Here is a 13,047-nt window from a genome sequence, read left to right as displayed (position 1 = left end):
TTTTATTTTAAACGTAACATCTTTCACATCTTATTCATAATGATAAAATTCTGATATCAAAATTGTAATAAAATTTGCTAGCAACATGGGGGTGAACCGGAGTTTAACCCCCTTCTTCGCCAAGTTGCGATAACTTCTCTAGATTGGCAAACCTATTATTTTTTGCCTTTATTCTGCGCTATGATTGGACATATGCTCCCTCGCTTTTGGACATTTCGCAAAATACGGCGCAAGACCGTTGTTGGCGATTTTTGAAAATTGCGCCAATTTTTTCTTTAAGCTTTTACTCCTCAATGGACCCAACTGAAAAATTCAACCAAACGTTAAAAATAATTTATTTTCATAAATTACTTAATTTGTATCATAAATGTTACAAATTATGTTTAACACAAACTTTCGAAATTTATCAAATTGAAAAAAAAAAAAAAAAATAGTATACAAAAATGATATCACTAAAGAGCTACTTAAAAAAAGAATTGTGAGTAAAAGAAATGTTGTAGCTTTGTGTGTACCGATTATAGAATAAATTTTCGATAAATTTTTAATTAATTAAAAATCTAATCACAATTTTTAAAAGAAAGCTCTAATTATCTTCTAAATGGAACGCTATATTTTGTAATTTAGGCTTTTTGCAGCATCTCGTAAGGAAAAACATGTTGGGTTTTAAAACATAGTCACATTAAAAGATTTTCTCTTCAAATACGAAATGCATGAAAAATGTAGAAAATCAGACGGAATTTTACAAGACGAGCATAGTACAGAAGAATAAATAAATGTAAACGTATAAGATCCAATGTAATCCAATTATACAATTTCGAAAATTAATCATCACATGCCGTTTAATGCAAATTGTGAAAATAAAGAGAATGAGAAAAGAAATTCAATTTTTTTTTCTTTAAGATTTAAAACAAATGTCATGGGAATAAAAAGAATACTAAACTTCTTTCCTTCTCGGCATGCCCAAATATAAAGAAAATGTTGATATAATTCAAATAATAGATTAAAAACAAATTTTTCGTATTAAAGAAAATAAAAATAAAAAAAAAGATTTTTCTATATTGTTTATGGCGAACTCTATAATTATTTTTGTAAATTTTCAATATAATTTGTCATGTACACAAGCTGTGAAAACTGATAAAACATTAGTCACTGGTTGATCTAATATAAATATTTAGGGCAAACACAGGTAATATATTTTCTTATGATCAATTTAGCTGTGTGTATTGACTATGTGTGTGCAGAGATATCGAGATTGAGCTAACAGGTTTACTACTGGTATCAAACAATTAGTTGCATTATTTAATTACCACTATTTCTATAAATAAAATTTTATAAATATATTTCCATTATTTTTATTCATTGATCCTTTCCTCAGGAAAGATGGAAATGATGAGACGGTGTTCATGACTATTCCTGAAACGTGCGACGCCTCTCTTGTTACGCATATTGCACGAGAACTGTCTGATCCATCTATGAAAGGGTTAATATTTTTTTATTTAAAAAAAGAGTAATCAGTCTGTCCTCAATCAATAATTTTCCTAAGTTAAGATTAATTAAAATGACAGCATTAAAGTTGAAAGAAGCCATTTACTTCCTTATCTCATACATCTCTTCTGAAATCTTAGTAGCAGAATCTGCTTATAAAACAGTGAATGGAGGCGCTGTAATGCAGCTCTCTGTACTTCGCACCACCTCATATTATTTGTCAACCATCAATTTACAATTGCATAGCGTAAGGCTCAAACTTCCTGGTACTCAATAGATCATCCAAATGTGTGACTGCTTAAGATGATAGAATGACTTTCTGAAGTTTAATAAATGATTGCAGCGCCCCTCAGCGATGTGTTTGTAGCCTAAAAGCAGTATTTTCTGCTATTTCTAATGTAACGTAAACATAATAAGAAATCGATGACATTAGCAGTGGAGTAGAACTTTCGTTAATTACAAATGAAATTTCATCTCTTAGTCAGAGGCGGCTGCAGAAGTTTACCTACGGGGGGGGCGGAGGCAAGCACAATTTCTCTAATTTGCTTCAAAATAACTCATAGTAATTAATTTTAGATTTAATTAAAGAAAATTAAGTATTATTCAGCTTTTATCATTCAGATACTGACCTTTTTTCTCGTTGTTGAAAATTTGCAGATATTTGAAAAAAAATCTGAGTTTCTTTTATAGATCATCAAAAGCTTTTTTTTTTTAAAGATTTAATGGCATTGAATTCTAGAAAACAATATTGTTATATTCCATTCTAGTATATAATAGAAACACAGACTGCAACACTAAATTTGTTGTAGCACATTTAATCGACGTTTAACGAGGAATAAGATTTTAATTATTTTGAATTTGGTTTGAATTTGTTATACCTGTAAATGTACTGTTATACTGTTTATTGTACCTGTTAATTTTCAAATATATCACTATCGGCAGTGCATTATAATTTGTGACTGTTCATTGTATATTTTGCAAACATGGAATTTGTATATAAATAATATGTAAGACTTCTCAAATGCGGATGCATTTCTTGGAGCAATCCAATTACCATGAAAAGAAAACTGGTGGCGCTGTTCTAGATCTGCAAGGATCCCTCTATCGGGAGAAATAAAAATGCACAACAAAAAGAGCAAATACTTATATTTTTTAATAAATAACATTGCGAAGTAGTGGCATAAAATACATATTACATTCGAAATTCTAAAAATCTTGTTGTCCATATCAAGACACATTTAGCAATTTGTAATTTCCTTTGGAAGCCTCGTTATCTCTCTTGTCTTCACTGGATATGATAGAAATATATCACTTTGGAAATTTTGTTGTCTCTTTTGTCTTCAACGCATATGATAGAAATATATTACTGCATAAATATTTAAGTAACCCGTTCTTTTTTCTGTTGCATTTTATTATTCTATGAAAAAAATGTTTTGTGTTTAAACTTGGTATCCTCATAATGAACATTTACATCTGTTTCATCAAAACTTTTCAAATAAAAAGAATATTTGAAGAAGTTTGGTTATGACAAAGGCGCTTAAAATCATATTTCATAGGATCATTTCTCTAGTATGATTAGAGGTTCAATCACCGAACCTCGCAGAATACCCAACCACGATGATGCGAGATGGGGTTCCTTTCTGAGCGTGAAAGTGGCTCTAAGGTATCTTTCGGGGTGCTGCGAAGCCGTTGATGATCGCACTCTCTGGCTATTGTAGTCGGGAGATGGAAGGGAGTGGTTCCTAATTTAAAGGTAAAAAAGAAGTGTCCGTAATGTATTCTTTAATTGAACACGGATTCGGTTTTGTGGCTCGAAGTACGTCATCAATCGCAAAAATTATTTCCTTTTTTTTTTTTTTTTTTTTTTTTTTTTTTTTTTTATCTATAACTATATTGCGAAAAATCTGTTCAGTATTTTTAATGTCCGAATCATTAATACAATTGTTGGTTTCTTTCACTGCATAGATATTTATGTTTGATAATCGGTGCGATGGCAATAAGCAAATTGTAATTTCAAAGGTATTTTCTGCTCTAAATCTTAAGATAAAACACGGATGCTAAATTTTATAAAGGATAAACTAGTCTGATAACGCATTGAAATAAGTATCCATAAAGAAAGTTCATTTTTAACTTAACAAGGTTCTTATTTGAGGACATTGTGCAGAGACTAAGATGAAACCTGTTGTTGTTATTTCTAATGGCACTTGTCATAGGCAAGCCCACTGACTTTAGAAGTCACTGATTTAAAGCCAAGGGTGTGTCTTTTGTTTTCCAGCAGCGCTATCTATAGGGCCAAGTGTACGACTTAGCTACACACACATCATAATCCTTTTTAAGGGGCGGACTTCATTCATGTATTTCATTCACTCATCCACAAATCGTAATTTAGACCTGAATCAGAAAACTATCACCCCTGATCTAGTACCCCCAGTGGTATTAAAGTTGAAACCTTTTTTTATGTATCTACACAGCCGTATCACGTGAAGAATAAATACCACTTTTAATGTTACGAACAAAGTTATATAGAATTAGGATGCCCAAAGTTTCGTATACTCTGGTTTCTTTACAATATCGTGCTAATTTTTCGCCTTTTACTAAAGATTACCGTGGAAAGGAACAACTTAATGAGCTTTACACAATTTTTGGAATCTCAATTCGGTGGGATTAAATTACTAAGAGTAGAAACGCATTATATATTAGCAGCGTTGGCAAAGCAAGCAAGACTTACGATCGCAGTGACACTTAGTGGCGTCGTCTAATTTATCTTCATCGACGAAGAATGTACGCAGTTTCCGAGTTACTTTTGCAAAACATGGCATTGCTGTTTAAACAAGACTGATAAGGCAATATAATTCGAAATTTCAAGAATAATTGAACAATTAAAAATTTTTCTCAGACTGATGATTTATGCAACATTTTGTATTTGCTTAATTGTATGGATTTGATTTCTCCTAATTTAAAAAGGAGCGGCGTGGAAACTTTTTTTATTGCTGTGGATAATTGTTAATTCAGATGAATTTTTAAAACATTATTTTTTAAATGATACCAGTTGAGTCATTATTTTACGTTTCGCCTGAATTTTGAAATACTCGCAAAGTTTTTAAAAATGTCTTGTTGTAAGGAAAGGCAAACCAATCTCATTATTTCGTCAAATTTTAAAATTTAATATTTTTTTTTCTGTTAAAAACCTGGATTTTAATTATTATAATATAATTTTTTTTGTAATTCAAAACAGTCGGTTTGTCGTTGTTTTAACGGGATTTTTTAATTCTCTATATATATTTTTTCTACATTCAAAGAAATTTACCTTTTAGATGGATTTATTATATTATTTCGAAAGACTTATTTTTTTTATCTACGATTTTAAAATACCACTCAATGTAAAATATTTATTTTCTGGTGATTTTGTCATTAATTTATTTCCTGTAATTGTAATAATCTTTCGTTTTATAATTAGCTTAATAATGTATAATAATTGCAATTTAATCTGAATATATATTAATTTTCTCCCCAAAAATTAATATAGTATATATTAATTTTTCCCCCAAAATTAATATATATTATAAATTTAAAAAAATTATTTTACCTAACACATGTTATCAGTATAACGCAAGTACCAACATTATGAATTTCAATAGACTGAAGACAGTATGCAGCAAAATTCAACTTAAAAACTGACTTATCTCCTTTTTACAGTTTTTTTTTTTTCTGAGTAACTAATTTAAATTTAAATCTTTCATAGAAAGTAATATTTCCACTTACCAAAATTAATTAAAGTTTATTGATATAGTTAAATATACATAGTCAATAAGACACAAAAAAAAGCGTGATAGCCAAAGGTGGTTTATATTTAGTACAACAAAAACTATGTAAACATTAAATAATTATTTTTGCATACCAAACTGAATAGTTTTCTTTTCCAATATACAAAAAAAAAAAAAAAAATGTCATTAATTTTTTTTTTTCACTCATCATTTAGTAAAATCAAAAATACTACTCATCCGAACAATATATGTCTAAAAAACGCCAAAAATCTACCTGTCCAATGAGGTTAATAAAAATAAAAATTCACACTTGTGAAAAATAGCAATTTACACTTTTTGTAGGTTATTAATACACTTATTTCAAATGTTTTCAACACCCTCAATTAAAAAAAAACTCTACATTGTTAGCAAATAAAGTATTTTGCACAATAATTCAAAATTCCATCTTTGGCAATTTTCAAGCTATTACCAATAATTTGACAACTAAAAAAATGAAAAAGAGTTCTTTATTGAACATCAAATAAATATCAAAGTTTAATAGCTGTCAAAAACAGTAGATAAATTACTTTACTTTGAGATTATTTGAAAGAATGAAAAATATTTCATTTATTGTAAATTTATTTATTATTAGGTAAATTTATTGTAAATGATATTCTTCATTAAAATAGTTATCTAATCTAATACGTTTCAAAAATACATAATTTTTATTAAAATTGCCATGCAAAATATGACATTTTGTAAATATGTGTACCAAAAAATTGCAGGAACGCAACTTTCTTTTAGAAGAGAGGCGAAAGGAGAAAGCTAAAAGAATAAAAAATGATAAAATCCAAACAAAACTTAATGGAAGCTTCTGAATCAACTAGATACAATCCAAAAGAAATTGCATAATTTCAATTATTGATATACCTTTTTCTTGTTTGCTTCACTGTATAATGAATACATTTTCATACCGCGTGTTTCAAAAATGACCGGTATATTTCAAAAATCAATAAAAACTAAACTGGCAGCGATAGAAATATACCGTTTATTGCAATATGCTTGGGACAACAGTAAATTTTCAGGCAGACAAACTTGCGAAATTAGTTACAATTTACAACAACAGATGGCGCTGCAGGCGGTTTGAAAGATATAGAAGAAAACGCAGTCTGAGTTCGTCATTCTGTAAGTCGTCTTTCTGCTATAAGCGTGTACAGTTCACAGATTGTAAGTTTGTTGTGAAAAATTGGTTTATTCCTTAGAACAAAGGATTTTTCTGGTGTTAGAATTCCACCGCGTAGAACAGTGTGATTGCAACAAGACGAAGTTTTCAACGAAAGTTTAATGTAACCAAAGAGCCGAAAAGCGATACAATAAAGGATCTGTTTGAAAAATTTTGAAATCGCTAGACATGAACCCCTGCGACTTCTTTGTTGGGACACTTGAAAGATCAGGTGAACCGCCACAATCCAGAAACAATTGAACAGCTGAAACAATACGTATGTTCTGCATGTGAAGCCATCCCGTATGAGACGTTTACACGGGTTTCTGCTCATTTCATTCTGAGACTACGCCATGTTATTGCTGCGCATGGTGGATATTTGGAAAATATCGTAGTTTAGATTTTTTTTCCAGACTGCAGCGCCATCTGCTGCTGAAAACTGTAACTAATTTCGAAAGTTTGTCGGCCTGAAAATTTACGGTTCTCCTAAGGATATTGCTACAAACGGTGTATTTTTATCGCTGCCCGTTTAGTTTTTATTGATTTTTGAAATATGCCAGTCATTTTTGAAACACCCGGTAGATCAGTTAAATTTACAATTAAAGACTTAATTAAAATGTGCAGGATTTACAATATATTTTATATAGAGAAGAAATTATTTTAAGACAATATTTAGATGTTATATTTACATCTTTCAGATAGTGTTGGCATCGCACAAATACTGAGAACATTGATTGGATAAGACTCATTAGGTTGTTCTTCTCCACGTTAATCATCAGTAAAAGGTGAAAGATTAGCAGGATATTAAAGAAAAACCAGAGCATTGAACCTTGGCAATGACTTTCGATTTGAACAAGACAATGATCCAAAACACACTGCCTACAACGTAAAGCTCTGGCTGTTGTACAGTATTAAAAATTATATGCACGTTCCTCCACAATCGCCAGACTTGAACCCCATCGAACATTTATGGGACTTTTTGCAATGCAAGATGCGGCAACACAACATAACATCGAAAAATATTCTGCAAAGAGGGATTAGGATGGAATGAAATAATATTTCATATGAGGCAACCACCAGGATAATTCAATCCATATCTAAACGATTGACTAACGTTCTAAGACATAGATTATCCAACCAGATATTAAAGTTTAATTGACAGTCAATGGAAACTATTTTTCAAGACTTTTTTCTGATAACTTTTAAATTATCATTATTATTACTTTAAAACAATGTGTGTTACATTTCTGAAACTGTTATTGATATTTAATGAATTGTTCAAGAAATACTTTAAATAAAAATAAATTAATATTGTCACTATAATGTACTTTTATTCTTTCAAGAATGTTTATTGTGCGTTTGTGCGCAGACATTTTCTAGCAAATATATATGAAAAAAGCCGTTAAGAAACAGGAAACCAATTTTTATTTGTTAAGATTCTGGATGAGCATTATTTAGGATGCCTTCAGATGACAGCAAGTATGATTAGAAATAATTGAATTTTTATTCATTTATATTTTAGAATAAACAAAACTTAAATAAGTTAATTTTAGAATATGTGTTTCGTTTTTGCATAATGAATGTATAATTTTCGTTTTTGGTATGGAATATTTATGACTTTTTAATTTTTCCTTATTATTATTATTTATATAATAATTAATTAAAATGTTCATCATATAGATGGATATTTCTTGCATAGATATTTTCATTGGATTTAATAAAGTACTTGTATTTGAATATTTTTATTCTGACATTCTGATACAGAAGTTTAAAAAGAAATCCGTATTATATATTATTTTCAAAATGTTAAAACTTATTATCTATAATAAAATGGACATTTTGTTTTTATAAACTTTAAAGTTTTTATAAGTGCATTTATTTTTTAATTTATAGTTATTTATTGTAAATATTATAGGCATTTGAAATTAATTGTTTAGAATAATTTACCAGTTGGTTTAGCATGTAAGAAACAAAAATAATCAACATGAAAATAGTGTATAGATATTATTAATTCAGAAGTGTGGAAACATTAAAAACGCTTACAAATGAAAATTTATTTCAAATTTAGGTCTTTCAAATATGAAAATAATTGAAATAAAATTGTATAAAAATAAAATAGATCGTTCTTCATATTTTCATTTCATAGATTATTTTTCACATTCATGAAACAATATTTATTTAAATGACTTATTTATTCATAATAGTTAAACATAGGAAATTTCAGTGATGTTTATATAAAAAAGGAAATTGCATTTGCATAATTTGATTTAAATCGAAATTTGTTTATTTTTTTAAGTATTTAATCACTCAGTTTCTGCTGGCTTGAATTTGGATCTTCTGCAAGCTAAGAAGAGTGAATCTTTTCAATGCAACTTTTATATGTATGGTTTTAATCTATATTTAACAAATTTTTTTAACTAAATGCACGAACTTTACAAACGATTTTGATTTATATTTTCATTATACGTTAGAAAATGTTATTTATTTTCATTGTTTTGTTAATTGTTATTGGTTGTTCAATAAAATTATTTGACATTATTTTGATTATTTCGATTCAGTGTTTATTTTGTATTATTTTGAGTATAGCATACTGCAAATTCAGTTAATTTACTATCAAATTTGAGAAAAATATGAACTTCATAAAATTATTTAAATTAAAATAAGAGTGGCCACAAATGTATTAAAAATAAATTAATGTTGAAATTAAAAAAAACAATCTGAGAATTAGTATGTTATTACTGTGGGAAAAGGCAACGACCAACATTAATATGAGAAATATATTTATTAAGATTAAAGGACAAAACATTACTATACTAACATAAAACACATAAAGATACATGAGCGTGAGCTGTACGTCTTACAGACTCACTACCCAACTCTTGTCTGCCAATATTGGCGGGAAAGCATCATGTGATTAATGACGCAAGATGGCCAACATGACGCCATACAGGAGATAAGATCTGTTAACAGTTCCCACATTACTTTAGTCAGTAAAACTGAATATCCTGTGGAGTAAAAAACAAATGTGATCTGAAAGATTTTTATTTTGAAAAGAGTAAATATTATTTAACAAATTGAACTTGTTAAAATGCGCGTCAAAGTCTTTAATTATATCCTCCTTACAAAACTATGATTACAATAATTTTATATTAATTTATATTCCATATTTACTGTTAAGGTCTTTAATACAAAATTAAGTGAGAAAGGAACTCAAATTAATAAAAATTCCAATTCAGAAGTGCATTGTTTGGGTAGGAATATTAAAAATGGGTAGTAAGAAATTTTATTTTCTTGAATTTTATTATATTCGTTGGAAAAAACAAACATGGTTGTCGCGACAGTAAAATGTCAGCTATTATCGTTCCTACAGAGTGACGTATTTCCTATTAGTTCAGATCGTTAATATTTTAAATGATTAATTTTGTATGAATAACTGAACGGCAGAAAAACCAATTGGCCAAATTCGGACAATCAAACTGTTCGCCAAAGGCTGCTAGGTTATAAATGTTTGACAACTTATAAAGAAATGGAAAAGTTACAATCAAATACAGGGTCATTGATTATAATTAAATCTGCATTTTCAAAAGGCTGTAAAAAAAACAATCACAGTTTAGAATGAGTTGATATTTCATCTTAGCATACGTGAAGCAATGAGAATTTATTTTGAGAAAGAAAAAAGATTAGTTATAAAGTTCAGTGATGTCTAGAGCTGTAACGGCACCATAAGATGCTAAAAATGATATTTTGAAATATAAGTCGTGATATTTGCACGTTTATTATACTTGTGATAAAAATAATAATAATAAAAAAAAAACATGCAGTTCCTGTTATTCTGCATCTGAGAAGATAATCATGGCTCTATCACTCAAAAGAGCGGGACCTGCTTTTTGAATAAATTAACTTTTTTTGCAAACTAAACATAGGAAAATGCAATGTTTATATGAAAATGAAATGGAATAAATCTGAAATGCGATATTTTCTTTAAAAAAAAATGCGAGGAAAAGTTTTCTGTGACGACTTAAAACATTATTAATTTCATTTTATTTAAGTCATGCATAGGACAGTGGATTTAGAGGATATCCTAATGTAATACATACAGGATATCCTCTCGAATCAGGACCCAACATTTAATTTTAAAACTTCATTAATTGGCACATGTTTTTAATAAAAAAATGGTCTAAATTAAATAAATATTTATATTTTATGAAATTTCAATCAACAACTGTTTTGATGAATTACAAAATTTAAATTTTTATACAGATTTTTTGATCTGTGTGAGTCATATTTAATAAAATATTCTTGATAAAATATTAAAATATTTTAAAGAAAAAAGTACCACTCTTTTACAATTAAAACTTACTAAAAAGTTGAGTATCTCTATTCTATAACAACGCACTCTTTTAGAACTCTCCATCGACCGTCTTGCATTAAATACGCCATGCAGGGCTTGAATTTCCCCAAGGTTGACTGTCTAAAATAATGTCCGCAGGTGCATGGAGAGGTGTTATGTCTAAAATAATGTAATTGTCCTAAAATAATTTTATTCAAAGCCTAAAAACTCAGTCAGGCATGATCTCAGAATATTGAAACGTGAGACTCACAGCCGTATTCACCAACCATAGTTAAACATCAGCTATTGATTATTCACTACTAAGCGGTCAAATCGGTATTATCCAGACCAAACCGGTTGTCGATTTCCCCCTTTTTGGCCCCATATTTTGATCATCCGTTGTCGGATGATCACATTCTGATCAACTGTCTTTTGGACGCCTTTACCGACTTGTTATAATTTCGAGATGAAGTTAGTAAATAAAGAATCTAATATCATTGTTTTCGTGTATAAAAAGTGAGATTCATCGTTTTTGTTTATTACAAGAAAAAATATTAGAACAGTATTTTGAAGAAAATAAAAATTATGTTTGCTATATTTTGATTTTTATCTCAGGTAATCAATTAAAGGTTTTTCTTTGAAGAGAAATCCAGAATTTTATTATCTGTATATTGTAAATTATAGTATCATTTTTTTAAAGTAACATTTGGGCATAAAAATGTTTGACATTTTGTTCAATTCTACAAAATTTTGCTGTTAGGTTGATTTAAAATTAATTTGATCATGAATGTAGAATTTGATATTTTTGAATTATATATGTAATTGGACATAAATTTCAGAGTTATATATCATCATTAAGAAGTGATATACATCGAATGTTTGTGTTAGAAAGTTGTTATATAAAAACAAAGGATTAAGTGAAGATTAGTGTGCAGTGTGCACCCGACTTTGTCGCCAATATTGCATTCCATCGGAATGCTTTTCTAGCAACCATAATGCTGTTTTGTTTACTACTTTTTGCAATGGTTGAGTTGTACATAAACTACAACTATATTATGAAAAATGTTAAATTAAAAATATTAAAAAAATATCGATTAAAGATTTTAATTTTGTTCTTTATTATAATTAAAATTTATTAAATAAAGAAAGTTGAGCTTATAATTAAAAGTTATTTTCTTCTTTCTTTTTTTTTAATGTGAATATGAACAGAAAATATTTATTCTTTTGCAATTTTTAATTGTTAGTATGCGCTTTAAAAAATCGTCTGCATTCTCACTTTTAAAGACAGCTGCAATGGAATTCTTCGCAGTTCTCGTAATTCTTTTGGTGTTCTAAAGGTTTGTTCCCTTCATAATTTGTTATGTCGGGAGTACTTCGAACCTGGATGGATGAAGAGTCAGTTAAATATGCATATATATATATATATATATTTACTAGTTGATGAAGTTAGAAAAGGATGCTTGTTCGAAATTTTGTATTGAGAATGGTTTGATATCGAACCGGCAGAATGGATGAAGGGTGAGTGGAATATATTTTTTTACGAGTTGATGAAGTTTGGAAAAGGATGTTTGATTGAAATTTTGTATGGAGAATGTTCCGATTGCTTCTTTCTTTTCTTTTGGTTGTCTACTGTTTCTATTATCCACACAGTCTTTATGTTCAATGTGCTAGCGAAAGTACTCGGTTCCCACTGCTAGCGAAGCCGTAGGATGTTTTTTTTTTTTTAAAGTTAAAAAATTCTGCCCGGTGCCTTTGGCATCTGTAGAAGGCACCGGGCAGAATTCCCTCTGAAATCCGTTCGTACAACATCCTTCATTCTTTCTTTTCAATTGATTATGTACAGTTCTTATGTTCAATGTGCTAGCGAAGCCGCAGGATGTTTTTTTTTAGTTAAAAAATTCTGCCCGGTGCTTTCTAGATGCCTGCACAGGGCATTATGGGAAAAAAAATCAGTAAAAAGTCCTAATTATATGGCGGGAAATGGTGACCGTAACTGTTCTGCGGAAGTAGTTGTTTATTTTGTCCGTCATCTTTATTGGCGACTTGGCATTGTTGGCGCAGCTGGGTGCGCAATAAAATTCACTTTTACCAAAACAAATCATCAATTACTTATATATAAACACAACATGAAGTCGTATTTATTTGTTCAAAACTTTTTAAAACATTATTTTGTAGTACTGGTTACTTCAGCTATAAAATTTATTAAATGTTTATGTTGTTTTTAGTATAATTTTTAATTTATCAATAGTAAATTTTGAGCATTTACA

The 13,047-nt window shown here is 29.0% G+C and overlaps 3 non-coding genes across 3 annotated transcripts; 2 read left to right on the top strand and 1 right to left on the bottom strand.

The window, feature by feature from the left end:
* Positions 1-3,024: 3,024 nt before the first annotated feature.
* On the top strand, positions 3,025-3,225 carry LOC129957856 (small nucleolar RNA U3). Its single transcript, XR_008782958.1, has one exon. It is a non-coding gene; the product is annotated as a small nucleolar RNA U3 (small nucleolar RNA).
* An 809-nt stretch (positions 3,226-4,034) lies between these two features.
* LOC129957917 (U5 spliceosomal RNA) lies at positions 4,035-4,151 on the top strand. The gene has a single exon (XR_008783017.1). It is a non-coding gene; the product is annotated as a U5 spliceosomal RNA (small nuclear RNA).
* Positions 4,152-7,158: 3,007 nt separating this feature from the next.
* LOC129957919 (U5 spliceosomal RNA) lies at positions 7,159-7,274 on the bottom strand. Its single transcript, XR_008783019.1, has one exon. It is a non-coding gene; the product is annotated as a U5 spliceosomal RNA (small nuclear RNA).
* Between the last annotated feature and the right edge of the window lie 5,773 nt (positions 7,275-13,047).

Source organism: Argiope bruennichi, chromosome 11 (genome assembly GCF_947563725.1).
Source record: "Argiope bruennichi chromosome 11, qqArgBrue1.1, whole genome shotgun sequence".
Taxonomy (NCBI): domain Eukaryota; kingdom Metazoa; phylum Arthropoda; class Arachnida; order Araneae; family Araneidae; genus Argiope; species Argiope bruennichi.
The sequence above is the reverse complement of the archived record's forward strand: the minus strand, read 5'-3'. Positions and strand labels throughout refer to the sequence as shown.